This window comes from Anneissia japonica, unplaced genomic scaffold (assembly GCF_011630105.1).
Source record: "Anneissia japonica isolate Jap-2015-1 unplaced genomic scaffold, ASM1163010v1 scaffold287719_len1884721_cov185, whole genome shotgun sequence".
In the NCBI taxonomy this organism is placed as follows: Eukaryota; Metazoa; Echinodermata; class Crinoidea; order Comatulida; family Comatulidae; genus Anneissia; species Anneissia japonica.
The window spans coordinates 74,493-79,685 of NW_022715822.1; the positions used below are offsets into that span (position 1 = coordinate 74,493).

The 5,193-nt window shown below is 33.6% G+C and overlaps 1 protein-coding gene across 1 annotated transcript in view; it reads right to left on the reverse strand.

Moving 5' to 3' along the window:
* The window catches only part of LOC117109456 (dnaJ homolog subfamily C member 16-like), a 40,122-nt gene that overhangs the window by 32,397 nt on the left and 2,532 nt on the right, over positions 1-5,193 (reverse strand). The gene's annotated exons all lie outside the window — the stretch shown is intronic.

A 5,193-nucleotide genomic window follows, 5' to 3' on the forward strand; every position in this document is an offset into this window, starting at 1 on the left:
CCGCTCGACTTTACCATTAGGGTATCAATCCTGTGAACAGCAGAACAGGAACCATCTTAGATCCATGGCAACAGATAGGACGCCCTCTTCCAAAGCTGATTACTTTTTTTCTTTGGTATAATAGCGCATGAATGGCGCCCTCTTGCTAAATTGGAAACTTTTGAACCTTGACCGACGCTTCTATTTGTTACGCGTAAATCGCGGAGAACGCTATCTTGTGTTTATAAGATCTTTGATCTTTGTATAATAGACAATACAATAGGTCCGATAGGGGCGTTCCCTATAATTTCCTTCGTCCATGACAAACCATTCGCAGATCCAGTGATATTTGAGATGTTTAGGTACAGGGGGACTGTAGCACATTAAATGACCCCACGAGTCCCCACCTGATCTGGGTGATTGTCACCAAAATTTAATCATTTCTTTCTTGTAAATTGGTTAGCTGTTCCAGAAATTTTATTCAGTTTTTGAGATATCCGGTCTGGAACATTTCTTTGTAGCAGTGGTTCTTATATCCACACCACTCCGAATCGTCACTAAAATATAATCATTTCTTCCTTGGAACATGCCGAACCATTCATTCAGATCCATTGATTAGTTTTTTAGATATTTGTCTGGGACGTTAGCAATGTATATGGCTCCCCAAATTCACGCCCGAATCTGGATAGTCACCGAATTAATGTATTCCTTGCAGCTAATGGCATGAAACTTAATGAATCAGTGTCAGTTAATGCCCGAATCACAAGATCTAAACGGGCCTGATTACATGCACAAGTACCATGATTCATCATCTGTATTAAGTGAAACATACCACTACACAATTTAGGAGTTGTCAAATAAACTTGATTGGGGTCACGTTGTTTTATACAAGGGTAAGCTTCACGCATGATGGGCTTTATTATAAGAAAATAATTTTATTATAATAATGATGATATTGACCTTCCAATTGAAATTTTTTCCGTATTTTTAAAGTGTTGCTTTTTTTAATAGTAATTTTTATAATACTTTTTTTAATTCTCTGTGCAAACACTTACATTTTGATACATTTTTATAACTCAATGTATACATAATTATTTGTATTTTATTTTGAATGGGGAGTTGGAGAGACTCAGACACATAGCCTAGTGATTAATTTTGCTATTAGCAATCCGGTTCACCTTCTGAAAACATTTTAATTATCTTTATATGTGTATTGTTTTTTGAATATTATATTATATATCAAGTGATAAAATAAATTAAATGAGATGAATTTTTTTCGAACATATTCGTATGCATGGTGTACCAAATCTTCAATTATTATTTTAAACAATTATTTTAAACAAAAAAAAATACAATAAGCACACAACATAAACTAGACACGTGAATTATAGTTACTCTAGTTAGAATATCACTGCAAAATTTTCCACTCTTAGAAAGTTCCTCTTTACTTCTTGCAATAGTAGACCTATAGGATTTTTTGTTTTTGTCTTAAATTATATTTTAGGCCTTTTATTGAACAGGCGCGCGCCATACCCGTCGGAAGCATTTTTTTTCTATACACAGTGTGACCAGTGATGCGTGAATTGACTTATTCCGGAGGTTGATTGAAAATTATGCTAGATTATCATGCCAACTTTTGATGGGAACACAAGTAAAAAACAAATTTAAGCCTAGGTGGGAGAGGGTGAATGCTAATTAATTATATCGTAAAATATAGCCTGGGGTGAGTACAACCCTTCTTAAAAACAATTTCATCAGAATTTTAAAAAAACAAACTTGTGAGTTGTTGGAATCACATCCAAAAAGAGAAATATTGAGAAGAGGAAAAAATAAAAGTGAAGAGGAAAAAATAAAAGTGTGACCACTGCTTGGGTATTTACCCAAGATCTTGGGTATTTTGACTTGGTCTTGGGTTCTTGGGTATTCCGTTCAAATCCTTGGGTATTTTATTTTTACTAAGAAAATTAAATATTTTTGTCATAGAGACATAAGAAGTAACAAAGTATATTTCATCCATTCAAGTAAGCAAAACTCAACGAAGTGCACATAACATTGTTAATTGACTGTTATATATTGCTATAAACATGGGTTCAGAATTGTTTATTTGTGATTTGCGTTGCCATATTTTTTTTTTGACGAAATAAATGAAATGAAAATGAAGGCACCGGGCTGTGGCAAGCGCTCATAGGTGTAGCCTGCTAGTCGCCAGAGCCATTTTCTGTATTCCAGAGGTTATTCGATTTCATGGAGAATTGTGCATTAATAACAAATACAATATAGAGAAATTGAATTGACAATGCCCAAGGACTTAGACAGAACGGAGAATCGCTCCACCGAATTAATTTCTCTGTGTTTTTTTGTTTTGTTACGCCCACACGTCCAATAGCTTTGTACTTGATTTTGAAACGTCTCATTCCTTTAATAGTACATCATTGTATTTGTGAATTGATGTAAATCGGCTTATGCCGGGGGTTGGTGAGAAATTGTGCTAGATTGTACCAAATGAGGAAAATTATGCTGTTATTTTATGCTAAATTTTGATTGAACAGATACAGCCTGGTACAAAACAAATAGGCCAATGCTGATGGTATCGTCCAATATAGCAAACCAACTTGATCATACATTCTGAAGTTTAAAAAACATTGTTAGAAGTGTAATGAATTATTGTATTTATATTGCATTTGTTAATATGAAATCAGTACTGGCATTAGAACGGGACAATCAATATCAATTGCGTTATTAGACTCGATCGAAAAATCACTTGAAAAAAAATCAGCGATTGGAGTATTTATCGGTCTTAAAGGCCTTCGATGCAATACATCATGTTCTATTAGTTAAGAAATTAGAGATTTATGGTAGCATATTAGAGGTGTTTGGACTGGATCAACAGTACGGTAATAGAAAACAATGTTTTCTATTTAATATTTATTGAAAAGACATGGAAACATAGAAACGATAGTTTAAATGAGTCTTGATCTATAATGTAAAGATTAAGCCTACGTTGTTATTGATTCCTGATTATAATTTATATGTTGTTTTTCTGCTGTATTTTTTGTGATATGTTAGTATATTAATTGTAAAATTATGTGATTTGGAAGGAATAAGTCAAATTTTATCGAAGTCAAACAATTTTTCTACTACCTCAGCCCACACGAATAATTAGGCCTAATTCCTAATGTAAATTTATAGCGAAAGATTTTTTTATTTGTAAGATTTTTTTTTTACTAAATACAGTTTTTACAACCTATAACACATGTGTACTGTAAATTCTGTACGTAGTTACCCTTCAGAGAACTTTATTTTAAAAATGGCCTAATTAAGTATCTTATTTTATTTTTTTTTCTCGTTTAGATGGAGTTTAAATGTGCTTATATTATGCTAGTTCGAAGGTTTACTTTAATAATAATCATAATAATAACAATAATATTAATAATAATAATAATCATAATAATAACAATAATATTAATAATAATAATAATCATAATAATAATAGTAATAGGCCTAATAATAATAATAATAACATAATAATAATAATAACATTGCATCGTTCGTAAATTGTTTGTCACTGGTGCTGGGAACAGTCACAAAGGTGGGGGAGCCAGCCGCCCCCCCCCCCCCCCCCGCTTCCGCCGCCGTTGTGTTTGTTTGATACAAGGATAAGCTTCACTCATGATGGGCATTATCATAAGAATATAATTTTATTATAGCATAGAGAAAATAGTTTTATTTTCTCTATGATTATAGTAATGATATGATATTTAACCTTCCAATTGAATTTTTTCCGTATTTTTAAAGTGTTGCTTTTTAACTTTCGTATGCATGGTGTACCAAAAATTCAATTATTATTTTATTAACAAAAAATGTACAATAAGCACACAGCATAAACCAAGGATTAGTGAATCATAGTTACTCTAGTTATAATATCACTGCAAAATGTTCCACTCTTAGAAAGCTCCTCTTTACTTCTTTACTTCATCATTCTACTTAAGCCTATATTCTACCGACATTTAAGTAGGCCTATAGCATTTTTTTTGTCTTAAATTATATTTTAGGCCTTTTATTGAACAGGCGCGCGCCATACCCGTCGAAGCATTCTTTTTTCTATACACAGTGTGACCAGTGATGCGTGAATCGACTTATTCCGGAGGTTGATGGAAAATTGTGCTAGATTATCATGCCAACTTTTGATGGGAACACAAGTAAAAAACAAATTTAGGCCTAGGTTGGAAGCCCTGAATTGAAGCCCCTATTGTATGGCTTGAGCATCTCTAGGTGGTCGGAAATGGCACTTATCATCTGACATAAATTTAATGTAGGCCTAATTGTTATTTTTCCCAGTATATTGTTTAATTTAAAAATTGGAGAGAAATTATATTGTTTTATAAACATGAAGGCACTGGGCCAGGGACGTAGCCAGGATTTTTAAAAAGGTACGTAGGACCCCGGCGAATCCCCATGTGAAGTAGCGCAGTCTGAACATTATTTTTTTTTTTTTTTTAGGACTGTTTTGAGAGGATAAAGTGAAAATTGCAATAGATGCATCATAAATAATATTAGTAAGCCTAAGATAGTATAATGCATACTCCAAGTATCGAAATGCACGCCATCGTGTCGGGATTCAATATTTCGACATTAATTACGGTATGTCACATGATGACATAATTAATGTCGAAATATTGAATCCCGACACGATGGCGTGCATTTCGATACTTGGAGTATGTATTATAGGCCTACTATCTTATCTGAGATTAATCAGTGGACCTTTCGGTTATTCTATTATTATATTCGGTTATTTTCTCTATGGTAAGCCTAACAATAGATATAACAATTCAAAAATGCCGGATCCAGAAATTCGAAAGTGAGGTGACCCAGGGAGGAACTTTCACAGACTGAGGAACCACCCACCTCAGGTTGGGGCTGAGGTAAGAACATTTATTATTAGGGCACCTCTAAGGCCGAAATTACACTCTCAGACTTAATTTTTTTAATTAAAAAATCCGCCAATGCTCAAAACATTCTTTATCTAAAAAACATAATCACCAAAATTGGGCATGATAAAAATCTATCACATCATAAAAACAAATTTATGCACCCTCGCCTCAGTGTCACCATGGTGTCACTAAGACATAGGGTACTCTGAGTCAGGTGCCGACTCGATGGAGTTAATTGTCATATCTAGGGAAGGGCGCAAATCTGTTTTGAAAGGTGGAGGGG